This window comes from Pristiophorus japonicus, chromosome 9 (genome assembly GCF_044704955.1).
Source record: "Pristiophorus japonicus isolate sPriJap1 chromosome 9, sPriJap1.hap1, whole genome shotgun sequence".
NCBI classification, from domain to species: Eukaryota; Metazoa; Chordata; class Chondrichthyes; family Pristiophoridae; genus Pristiophorus; species Pristiophorus japonicus.
The window spans coordinates 21791726-21805197 of record NC_091985.1 but is presented as its reverse complement, the minus strand read 5'-3'; the positions used below and the strand labels follow the sequence as shown (position 1 = coordinate 21805197).

At 43.6% G+C, this 13472-nt stretch overlaps 1 protein-coding gene across 8 annotated transcripts in view; it reads left to right on the top strand.

Annotated features, from left to right (window-relative positions):
• wdr27 (WD repeat domain 27) overlaps nucleotides 1-13472 on the top strand; it is an 838472-nt gene that overhangs the window by 484955 nt on the left and 340045 nt on the right. The gene's annotated exons all lie outside the window — the stretch shown is intronic.

Below are 13472 nucleotides of genomic sequence, written 5' to 3'. Positions count from 1 at the left end.
CAAGGAGCCCCAGGACTCCTCTCTCTATTTAAATAATAATTTGCTTTTTATTTTTCCTGCCAAAGTGGATAACCTGAAACTTTCCCACATTATACTCCATCTGCCAAATGTTTGCCCACTCTCTTAGCCTGTCTGTATCCCTTTGCAGATTCTTTGTGTCCTCCTCACAACTTGCTTTCCCACCCATCTTTGTATCACCAGCAAACTCGGTCCCTTTATCCAAGTTATTAATATAGATTGTAAATAGTTGAGGCCCCAGCATTGATCCCTGTGGCACCCCACTACTTACCGTTTGCCAACCGGAAAATTACCCATTTATCCTGACTCTCTGTTTTCTGTTAGTTAGCCAAACCTCTGTCCATGCTAATATATTACCCCCAACCCTGTGAGCTCTTATCTTGTGCAGTAACCTTCTATGTGGCACCTTCTCGAATGCCTTCTGGAAATCCAAATAATCCACATGGCGTTAATGACATCAGGCCAGTGGGAGCGAGTCGCTCGGGGAAGCTTGGAAGGAGGATATGCCCAGAGAGTTCCAGGAATGGACTCTGGAAGTAAGATAAATGATGGGTTGGGGGGGCAGTGGGGCTGTTGCGGTTGGCAACTATGGTCGGGGAAGAGAAGCACTCCAGCTCGTCCTGGTAGACAAAGAAACATTCAAAAAAACATGTACTGAGCTATTTGGCCTTATTAGGGGCCTGCTGCTCCTTCTCTCGCAGTACTCCTGACGAGGCAGGAAGTGGGCACCGAGTGCAATTGCCAAGAGATAAAATATAGTTGGGTCTGAATTATGTCATCCTCTGGCCTACCACAGATTGCAGCCGGACCCCTCCCTGCCCCACTCTCCCCCTCCTCCGCCCCACCCAGGTCGCGAATCTGGCCGGGTTAGGGCGGGAATCAGAGAACATTTTTTCAGTTGAAGCCCGGCCATTAAGTTGGGCCGTGTCGCCACTTCCCTGGACTCGCTGGATGTGGCGAACACTAAAGGGCTCGCACGCACTTCAGTTATAAATGGTCAAAAGCTGGTGTGAACATCACCAGAGTAATGAGGAGGTAATTACATTTAATTTTCTGAGATAAACTAATTTACATAAATATCCACTGGCCCAAGGGCAGACTTGGGCGGTTGCATGACCTGCACTACTGGCGCAAGTGGAAGTAAAATTTAAAGGGAAGCGGAAATTAAAGGGACAGGAATTCTGAAAGCTTCTAGAAAGATTCAATAGGAACAGCAGTAGATCATTCAGCCCCTCAAGCCTATTCCGCCATTCAATTAGATCATGGCTGACTTGTAGCTCAGCTCCTTAATCCAGCATTGGTCCATATCCCTTGATATCCTTATCCAACAAAAATCAATCTATCTCAGTCTTGAAAATTTCAACTCACCATCAGCCTTATGGGAGAGAGAGTTCCACTACCTTTTGCTTCCTGATTCCACTCCCAAATGGCCTAGCTCGAAGTTTTAGTTTATGCCCCCTTGATCTGGATTTCCCCACCAGAGAAAAACGTTTTTATGTATGTTCCCGATCGAATACCTCCATCATTTTAAACAGCTCAATTGGATCATTCCTCAACCTTCAACCTCAAGGAAATACAAACCAAGTTTATGCAATCTGTCCTCACAATTTAATGCTTCAAACCCTGGTATCATTCTGGTGAAACTGCACTGTGCCTCCTCCAAGGCTAATATATCCTTCTGAAGTTGCACTACCCAAAACTGAAAGTACTTCTGATGGGGTCTGACCAAGGCTCTATACAATGGAAGTATCACTTCCTTACTTTGTATTCCAACTCCCTTGAAATCAGGGCTAATATTCCATTAGCCGTTTTGATGACTTTTTGTGCCTGTGCACGAGATTTTAGTGATTTGTGTACATGGACACCCAAACCCCTTTCTTTCTCCACAGCTCTTAGTCTCTCACCATTAAGAACATATTCTGATTTGCCTTTCTCAGATCTTAAAGTAATTGGCCTCACACTTCCCCACATTAAACTCCATCAGCCAGTTTTTCCCATTCAGTCTGTCTCTGTCCCTTTGTAATTTCCTGCTCCTACCTACGTGACATGCTGTGCATCCTAACAGTGTCATCTGCACATTTGAATATAAATTCCCCCTTGAAGACCGTCCTTTAAAACCCACCCCATTGTCGAAACTTTGGTCACCTCTCCCAATACCTTCTTCTTTGGATCAGCATTTGTTTTCCTTCCATTTCTGTGACGCGCCCTGAGACGACTTTCTGTCAATGCAAGCTGTTGTTGGTATAATTAAGGATGGCCATTCTGCTTGCATGAAAATGGCAGGCAGGATGTGCCGGCCCACATTGTGGCGCAACAGGCTCAAGGGGCTGAATGGCCTACTCCTGTTCCCGTGCTCCTAATGAAGCTCCTGTACAGGCTCACTGCCACTGCAAGTCCAACACAAATGAGATGGCGACTCAGCCTTTCCGTTTTACAGCCCATTATCCACCCCCGCCACGCCCCCGCCCCCTATGAATGGGTGCAGATAACAGACATGAAGTCACTCACAATATCTGTTCTGGTAACCCTGGAGATTCAGAGATACACTTTTCTATCCATTTTCATAGAAACATAGAAAATAGGTGCAGGAGTAGGCTATTCGGCCCTTTGAGCATGCACCACCATTCAATAAGATCATGGCTGATCATTCCCTCAGTACCCCTTTCCTGCTTTCTCTCCATACCCCTTGATCCCTTTAACTGTAAGGGCCATGTCTAACTACCTCTTGAATATATCCAATGAACTAGCATCAACAACTCTCTGCATTAGGGAATTCCACAGGTTAACAACTATCTGAGTGAAGAAGTTTCTCCTCATCTCAGTCCTAAATGGCCTACCCCTTATCCTAAGACTCTGTCCCCTGGTTCTGGACTTCCCAATCATCGGGAACATTCTACCCGCATCTAACCTGTCCAGTCCCATCAGAATCTTATAAGTTTCTATGAGATCCCCTCTCATCCTTCTAAACTCCAGTGTATAAAGGCCCAGTTGATCCAGTCTCTCCTCATATGTCAATCTCGCCATCCCGGGAATCAGTCTGGTGAACCTTCGCTGCACTCCCTCAATAGCAAGAATGTCCTTCCTCAGATTAGGAGACCAAAACTGAACACAATATTCCAGGTGAGGCCTCACCAAGGCCCTTATAACTGCAGTAAGACCTCCCTGCTCCTATACTCAAAACCCCTAGCTATGAAGGCCAACATACCATTTGCCTTCTTCACCGCCTGCTGTACCTGCATGCCAACTTTCAATGACTGATGAACCATAACACCCAGGTCTCGTTGCACCTCCCCTTTTCCTAATCTGCCGCCATTCAGATAATATTTTGCCTTTGTGGTTTTGCCCCCAAATTGGATAACCTCACATTTATCCACATTATACTGCATCTGCCATGCATTTGCCCACTCACCTAACCTGTCCAAGTCACCCTGCAGCCTTTTAGCGTCCTCCTCACAGCTCACACCGCCACCCAGTTTAGTGTCATCTGCAAACTTGGAGATATTACACTCAATTCCTTCATCTAAATCATTAATGTATATTGTAAAGAGCTGGGGTCCCAGCACTGAGCCCTGCGGCACCCCACTAGTCACTGCCTGCCATTCTGAAAAGGACCCGTTTATCCCGACTCTCTGCTTCCTGTCTGCCAACCAGTTCTCTATCCAAGTCACTACATTACCCCCAATACCATGTGCTTTGATTTTGCACACCAATCTCTTGTGTGGGACCTTGTCAAAAGCCTTTTGAAAGTCCAAATGCACCACATCCACTGGTTCTCCCTTGTCCACTCTACTAGTTACATCCTCAAAAAATGCCAGAAGATTTGTCAAGCATGATTTCCCTTTCATAAATCCATGCTGACTTGGACCGATCCTGCCACTGTTTTCCAAATGCGCTGCTATTTCATCTTTAATAATTGATTCCAACATTTTCCCCACTGCTGATGTCAGGCTAACCAGTCTATAATTCCCCGTTTTCTCTCTCCCTCCTTTTTTAAAAAGTGGGGTTACATTAGCTAGCCTGCAGTCCATCGGAACTGATCCAGAGTCGATAGACTGTTGGAAAATGATCACCAATGCATCTACTATTTCTCGGGCCACTTCCTTAAGTACTCTGGGATGCAGACTGGCCCCGGGGATTTATCGGCCTTCAATCCCACCAATTTCCCTAACACAATTTCCCACTTTATAAGGATATCCTTCAGTTCCTCCTTATCACTGAACCTTCGGTCCCCCAGTATTTCGGAAGGTTATTTGTGTTTTCCTTCGTGAAAACAGAACCAAAGTATTTGTTTAACTAGTCCGCCATGTCTTTGTTCCCCATTATAAATTCACCTGAATCTGACTGCAAGGGACCTATGTTTGTTTTCACTAATCTTTTTCTCTTCACATATCTATAGAAGCTTTTGCAGTCAGTTTTTATGTTCCCAGCAAGCTTCCTCTCATACTCTATTTTCCCCCTCCTAATTAAACCCTTTGTCCTCCTCTGCTGTGTTACAAAATTCTCCCTGTCCTCCGGTTTGCTGCTTTTTCTGGCCGATTCTCTGCCTCTTCCTTGGATTTAACACTATCCTTAATTTCCCTTGTTAGCCACGGTTGAGCCACCTTCCACATTTTATTTTTACTCCAGAAGGGATGTACAGTTGTTGAAGTTCATCCACGTGATCTTTAAATATTTGCCATTGCCTATCCACCGTCAACCCTTTAAGTATCATTTGCCAGTCTATTCTAGCCAATTCACGTCTCATACCATCGAAGTTACCTTTCCCCAAGTTCAGGATCCTAGTCTCTGAATTAACTGTGTCACTCTCCATCTTAATAAAGAATTCTACCATATTATGGTCACTCTTCCCCAAGGGGCCTCGAACAACAAGATTACTAATTAGTCCTTTATCATTACACATCACCCAGTCTAGGATGGGCAGCCCTCTGGTTGGTTCCTCGACATATTGTTCGAGATAACCATCCCTAATACACTCCAGGAAATCCTCCTCCACCGCATTGCTACCAGTTTGTTTAGCCCAGTCAGCATGTAGATTGAAGTCGCCCATGATAACTGCTGTACCTTTATTGCACGCACCCCTTATTTGTTGTTTGATGCTGTCCCCATCCTCATTACTACTGTTTGGTGGTCTGTACACAACTCTCACTAGCGTTTTCTGCCCTTTGGTATTCAGCAGCTCCACACATACAGATTCCACATCATCCAGGCCAATGTCCTTCCTTACTATTGCATTAATTTCCTCTTTAACCAGCATCGCCACCCCACCTCCTTTTCCTTTCTGTCTATCCTTCCTAAATGTTGAATACCCCTGGATGTTGAGTTCCCAGCCTTGGTCACCCTGGAGCCATGTCTCCGTGATGCCAATTATATCATATCCGTTAACTGCTATCTGCGCCGTTAATTCGTCCACCTTATTCCGAATACTCCTCACATTAAGGCACAGAGCCTTCAGGCTTGTCTTTTTAACACCCTTTGCCCCTTTAGGATTTTGCTGTAATGATGCCCTTTTTGCTTTTTGCCTTGGGTTTCTCTGCCCTCCACTTATACTTCACTTCTTTCTATCTTTTGCTTCTGCCCCCATTCTACTTCCCTCTGTCTCCCTGCATAGGTTCCCATCCTCCTGCCATATTAGTTTAACCCCTCCCCAACAGCACTAGCAAGCACTCTCCCTAGGACATTGGTTCCAGTCCTGCCCAGCTGCAGACCGTCCGGTTTGTACTGGTCCCACCTCCCCCAGAACCGGTTCCAATGTCCCAGGAATTTGAATCCCTCCCTTCTGCACCACTCCTCAAGCCACGTATTCATCTGAGCTGTCCTGCGATTTATCAGTTTATTGTCAGTTCACTAATCATCCTCAAACCAAATATGCCTTTGCATGTTCCTGTCCCACTAAACTAAACTGTTCTTCTCTTAATTATCACTCCTGTTTTGTTTTTATTCTTTCTAGTTTGATTTTTAGCCAAACTTTCAGAGTGTAGCACATGAGACAGATAGTATGTCTGCACTTTCAGTGATTTTAGGGAATGTTATGAATAAAGATCTGGCATAGTCCATGGATTGGATTCCTGAACTATAGGTTGTGCTGTAGAGTTGGGTCATTCCCTGCGCATCAATCTCACCCATATTTTGCTTTGCCTCTATTGGGGCACCATCTTCTGCTTTCAACAACAAAAACAACAACTTGTATTTATATAGCACCTTTAACATAGTGAAACGACCTAAGGTGCTTCACAGGAGTATTATAAGATACAAAATTTAATACCGAGCCGCATTAGTAGGATTCTATGTAGTAGGATTCTCAACCTCTGATGTAATGATCGCTGATCCTCGTAGCTCACCTCACCAAGGCTTCTTCAACAGCAGCTCCCAAACCTGCATTCTCCACCAGCTAGAAGGACATGGGCGGCAGGTACATGGGAACACCATCACCTCCAAGTTCCCCCCCAAGTCACATACCATCCCGAGTTGAACATATATCGCTGTTCCTTAATCGTCGCTGGGACAAAATCCAGGAACTAACTGCCGAACAGCACTGTGGGAATACCTTCACCACACAGACTGCACCGTTTCAGGAAGAAGGCCCACCACCACCTTTTCTAGAGCAACTAGGGATGGGCAGTAAATGCTAAATGCTGACTTTGCCAGCAATGCTCACAGCCCTTGAATGAATTTTTAAAAACTTTATTACTTGGCTTTTCTTCAGACCTTGAGTTAATATATCTCTGATATCTTCTTTATCACATAAGTTTATCACCCTAACAATTTTTATCCATAATACCACTTATTGCATTAAATATCCTTAATACCACATTGCATTCCTCCCTCCTCCCTCCATCCTTTGATTATTGACTTACATTTTTTCTGGACTTCTCTGCTCTTCTGGCTTGAGTTCAAGTTCCCTACACTGTTCTTCCATCCTTATCTCACATGTTTCAATACACATTTTCCTTTACTCTTTGATCTAGTCCCTTTTAAGTAAAATCATTGTATCCTTTACATTTTCCTCTCTGCTGGAGGATTTTTTACCCACAACATATAGGGTTTCAGTCCAAGCGCAATAGAGGATCTTTACCCTGAAGAATTATGGAGCTGGTGGGCTTTCTCATTCGAACATAGTTTCCAAAAATATTGTTCTAAAGAAGAAATATTGTTAAAAGCAAAACTGAAGGTTATGTTATGTATTCTCTTTGGGAAGGAAACAAAAGCAGCACATTCTTTGAGTCTGGAGTTCTGACCGCCCTGCGTTACAAATTTGAAGAATGCTGAACATAAAATAGTACTAGTTTTGGACAAACATAATATTGAATAGTTGGCTATCGATTTGACTTGTCATGCAAGATAAATGTCTTTGTATCATTTATGAGCACGTCATAGGTGGGAAGGGAGATTCTCAGTGGAAGCTGAATCATTTCAGATACAGACAATATAATGGAAACCTAAATAAATCACCAGTTAAAGCAATTGTTATTTGTGAGAAACCCAAGATTTTGGTCAGCCAAATGGATTTTCGCTTGTCACAATAATTCAAAATGGATCGAAAGAAATTCAAGATTTATTTTAGAGAAATCAATATTTTTGAACATGATGCAATTCACTCCATCTAATAACCAAAGTTTCAAATCTGCTTCTTAATCTTGTTTATACCAAAAGCTTTCCCTTAGAGGAGAGTTCAATTAAATGAGGTGATTTTAACTTGTATCGCCAGGTAGTGGCATCAAAATGGGTTAAACCCCATTAAACCCAACGATTCTGCCAGTACCATTTTGAAAGGGGCCTACCACAAAGCGCCGGCCTGTTTCAGGCGCCAGGTCTTTTTTAATATACAGATTGAGGTCCTAGGGCCATGATTATTTTAAGTTGGAACTGGTTGAAACGTACACTTGGAGCAGTTCCATGGGCAATAGAGCCGAAGAGGCCCACTAAGGTACGTTTGAAACTATTTTTGCGAAATTCTCCTCCAGGCCCCACAAAAATGATCTAGTCCACAGCCGTCCCAGGATAACCCTTCTGCGATTACCAATCCCCGCCCCCACCCCTACCGCCGGCCTCCACTTACCTTGCTGGCAGCTGGGGGCCCTGATATTGGCCATTGTTAATCTGCCGATCTGCATCAGGGCGCCACAGTTTGCCAGTCTGTGTTCATGAGGTTCCAGCCTCAAATTCCTGGCCACCTCTTCATTATGGGTACAGGCAACCGATCAACGCACTCCACGGGTTTTTTAAATTTATTCATTCCTGGGATGTGACCGTCACTGACAAGGCCAGTATTTATTGTCTGTCCCTGATTGCCCTTGAGAAGTTGGTGGTGAGCCACCTTCATGAACCGCTGCAGTCCGTGTGGTGAAGGTGCTCACAGTGCTGTTAGAGAGGGAGTTTCAGGATTTTGACCCAGCGACGATGAAGGAACGGCGATATATTTCCAAATCCAGTGAGGGCAAATTACTGAACTGATTAGGAAATTGGGTGAGCAGCAGGAGACAGTGAGTAGGGATAATGGGCAGGTATTCTAACTGGCAGGGTGTGACTAGTGGCATCCCACAGGGATCTGTGATGGAGCCTCACTATTCACTGTATTTATTATTGTGATTTAGATGACGGGTTGGAGAGTCACATATCCAAGGCTGCCGATGACACAAAGTTAGGTGGCATTGTAAGCATTTTAGATGGATGCATAAAATTACAAAGAGATATTAATAGATTTGCATTTTTTTTAGACTTGCTTTTTTTATAGAGCGCCTTTCACGACCACCGGATGTCCCAAAGTGCTTTTCAGCCAATGAAGTACTTTTTGAACTGTGGTCATTGTTGTAAGTAGGAAATGCAGCAGTCAGTTTGCACACAGCAAGCTTCCACAAACAGCAATGTGATAATGTCTCGATAATTGAGGGATAAATATTGGCCAGGACATTGGGATAACTGGAATGAATGTGCCTTGTAGATGGTACACACTGAAGTCACGATGCGCCTGTGGTGGAAGGAATGAATGTTTAAGGTGGTGGATGGAGTGTCGATCAAGTGGACCGCTTTGTCCTGGATGGTGTCGAGCTTCTTGAGTGTTGTTGATGCTGTACTCATCCAGGCAAATGGAGGATATTCCATCACACAGGTTGTTTGCCCAGAAGTCAAAATCTATGCTGCTTGAGTTTTAATGAACATAAAGAGCATAATGACTGCATGTAGACAGTAATTTTGCTTTATAATTTCCCTCCTAAGGGAAATATATATTCTTTGGCAATCAAAATAACAGCACAGATTTCTAGGATACATTATTAATAAAAATTGCAAATAGATCTTAAATTTTACGTTCAAATATTAGAGGACTACGTATCAAAAATGAATCCACAACTCTTAGCCGAGTAAGTAAAACTTATCATTGTTAATTTACTCTCTCAGTCATCACTACCCTGCACATTGAGATCTTTGGATCTATTACAATCTTTCCCATTATTTTTGGAATCCTAGACCACTCAAAAATGATGCACGAGTATTGGATATTTAGGAGGCGGTTGGGGAATTTGGCTTATTATGCCGAGATCAAGCCTTTTACAGCATGTCCTAAATCTAAGTTTTTATGTCTTTGCATAGCAACAATAGCGCTTCTCCACTTTCTAATAACAGAAGGTTCCTTAAAGCAACACTCCCTCATTCACTGGTTTATGAAGGGAGCATGGAATTATATCCCAACAAATGTCTTCTGTGCCCGTGAGAGCTGAGTTTTGTCTTTCACGAAATGTGATTGTCATTAAAGCAGTTAGATCCTTGCGGCTTCAATATTTGTTGGCATAGATGATCTTTTTCCATTAGTGATGCATCAACCCAGCCTACAATGCATGAGTACAAAAAGCAAAATATTGCGGATGCTGGAAATCTGAAATAAAAACAGAAAATGCTGGAAATGCTCAGCATGTCAGGCGACATCTGTGGAGAGAAACAGAGTTAAGGTTTCAGGTCGATGACCTTTTGTCTGATGAAAGGTTATCGAGCTGAAATGTTAACTTTGCTGCCTGGCCTGCTGAGTATTTCCAGCATTTTCTGTTTTTACTCCACTGCATGAGATTATGCTTAATCCTCATGATAAATTTCTCTTTAACCTAGAGCTAATTGTGTTTTCTCATCACTTCTAAATGGGGTTACTCTGCTTATTGCATTTATCTAAATCATCTAGTGTTGCTATTTTTCACATCTGTACTTAGATTACTGACACATAATAGTCAGCTTTTATTCGCGGCAAAGGGAATTAAGCTGGTTGGAAAAACAAGTGTGAAAGTGTAATTAAAGCAAATTGCTTCAGGTACACAGGAATTCCATAAGAATAATGAAACATTTACCATATAGATGCAGGGAGGATGATTCCGCTGGCCGGGGAGTCTAGAACCAGGGGTCACAGTCTCAGAATAAGGGGTCGGCCATTTAGGACTGAGCTGAGGAGAAATTTCTTCACTCAAAGGGTGATGGATCTTTGGAATTCCCTACCCCAGAGGGCTGTGGATGTTCAGTCGTTGAGTATATTCAAGACAGAGATCGCTAGATTTTTGAACATTAAGAGAATCAAGTGATATGGGGATAGTGCAGGAAAGTGGAGTTAAGGTAGAAGATCAGCTATGATCTCTTTGAATGGCGAAGCAGGCTCAAGGGGCCGAATAGCCTACACCTGCTCCTAATTCTTATGATCTTATAACATACTTATACATGTGTGCTGCTGTGTACGACTCTGCTGTTCTTGTCTGGGTGATTATAGCCATGTTTGTCCAATGTGTACATATGGCTGCACAATATCCCGATAATGGTTGTCTGCTATCTGTTGACATGTGTGGCATTATTCCACCTGTGTAATGTGCATGCGAGAGACTATGGCTATGTGCTGTTCTGTATGAGTGTCCAGTTGGTGTCAATGTTGGTGTAGAGTGTCAGCTGTGGCTCAGTGAGTAGCACTGTTGCCTCTGAGTCATAAGGTTGTGGGTTTAAGTCCCAGTCCAGAGACTTGAGCACAAAAATCTAAGCTGACACACCAGTGAAGTGCTGAACTGTTGGAGATGTCGTCTTTCAGATGAGACATTAAACTGAGGCCCTGATGGCTCTCTCAGGTAGATGTAAAACATCCCATGGCACTATTTTGAAGAAGAGTAGAAGAATTATCCCCGGTGTCCTGGCCAATATTTATCCCTCAGTCAACATAACAAAAACAGATTATCTGGTCATTATCACATTGCTGTTAGCGGGAGCTTGCTGTGCGCAAGTTGGCTGCTACGTTTCCCACATGACAACAGTGACTACACTTCAAAAGTACTTCATTGGCTGTGGAGGGCTTTGAGACGTCCAGTGGTTGTGAAGGGTGCTATATAAATGCAAGTCTTTCATTCTAAATGAGGCAAAGGAAGTTTTTTTGGCATTACCCTAAATGGGTGGACTTTTTTTTCTTCCTGCTGAGGCGCACATGCAAAAACCAGAAAACTATCAAAACTGACACAACCCCCCCCAAAAGGCTGATGACTCAAGAACGTGCTTGACATGTAAGGCATATAATTAGATGGGTCTTGTAACTTCAGATATTGGTATACACAACACTTCTTCACTTGTATTGCGGGGAAAAAAACATAGGTTCGTGAAATCCTGAAGTGGAAATCCAAAATGTTGAAGGCAGAAAATTGGAGGTACATTTCTAGGGCTACGCTGTCATGGAACAATTAAAAATTATGCATTCTGGAATTGAAAAATCACCACTCTGGAATTGAAAAACGGCCACTGGCACAAATCAATACGCTTACCTTAATAACATCTTATAATTTGAATTAAAAATCTAATTCACTATGTGAAGTAAATTTTGCAAAGTTCGATTGAGATGCCCAAACTCATATTTCCCTGAGCTATCAGAACTGTGTCCTCCTTAATATAAAGCTTAATTTTTTAAAACTTTCTTTGGTGGGAGGACATCAAGGGGATTCCAGTGTCATTGACAACCTGAACTCGATTTCCAACAAGTTAAGCATTTATAGTTGCACTTAGCCCACCTATTTAGCGCCCGTTTATCGCCCGAATATTGCCAGTGGTAATTTCGGCATTCAATTACCGCTGGCGTTGCTGGAAATTGTCCGCCGAATTCTACCGCCCAAAATTCACCCCCAGTGCGAAATTTACCAAATTGCCCATTTTTATCGCCCACTATCGCTGGAGAAATGTACCGCCCATTTTTTACATACTTAACTGGCCTTATCTCAGCGTTACATCTCCATCTTTGAACATCATCTTTTTTTGAGCAAAAGGCTGTGTCAAGTTGCCAGCAGCCTAAAATTGATTTGTGAGTGATTTCTGGGTAATTTATAAGGAATTTTGATTATATTTATGATAATAATAGCATTGACTTTAATGCAAACCAATTTTGTGGATATCTGAACATTGTGGAGTACTTTAAAATAAATGGGGCCTATACTTTCAGTGCCAATATTGCTAACTACTTACATGATGCAGAATAGAGCTGGAAGAAGGTTCGTTGCAGAGCACGATGTGCCCAATCTAACAGCACACAGACTCTTGAAGAGAAGGAAACTTTACCCTCAACGAAGTTACAGGGAGCATGCTTCTACCTGCGCCGGACCAATACACAGTGCGTTTGAAGGCTGCGCTTCCGAAAAGAGGTCAACACTGAGATATGTCAGCTCATTAAGGCAGACGTGCAACCTACCAGCACCATCAGTACCGCACTGCCTGTCGAGGAGAAGGTGACTGCGGCACTTTCTTTCTATGCATCCGGCTCATTTCAGGCATCAGCTGGTGACATATGCGGAATCTCTCAGTATGCCACACATTGCTGCATTCGCCAGGTAACTGATGGACTTTACGTACACAGGATGGATTTTATTAACCTTCCAATGACCAGGGAGGCGCAGAGTGAGGGGGCTTTGGCTTTTTCGAGAATAGCAAACTTCCCCAAGGTCCAGGGTGCAATAGACTGTACGCACATTGCCCTGTGAGCACCTTTAGAGGTGTACCAAAACCGAAAGGGATTCTACTCCTTGAACGTGCAGCTCGTTATCGACCACAAGCAAATAATTTTGGTAGTAAATGCAAATTTTCCAGGGAGCATCCATGAGGCATACATCTTGCATGAGAGCACTGTCTCTGACCTATTTAAGAGTCAGCCATAAGATCACTACTGGATGCTGGGGGATAAAGGATACGGCCTTGCCAGCTGGCTCATGACCCCGCTACAGAAGACACAGATAGAAGCCATATAGCTACACGCAATATCGTCAAAAAGACAATTGGAGTTCTGAAGCAACGCTCCAGAGGCAGCCTGCAATACCACCCTGAGCAGGTCGCTGAGTTTATTGTGATGTGTTGCATGTTGCACAACTTAGCCTTCAAGAAGGGACAGGAATTGCCAGATGAGGTCGCGGAGCCTGGCGATGAACCCGTGCCACCACCCGCCCCCTCCCCCCCCCCCCCCCCCCCCCGCC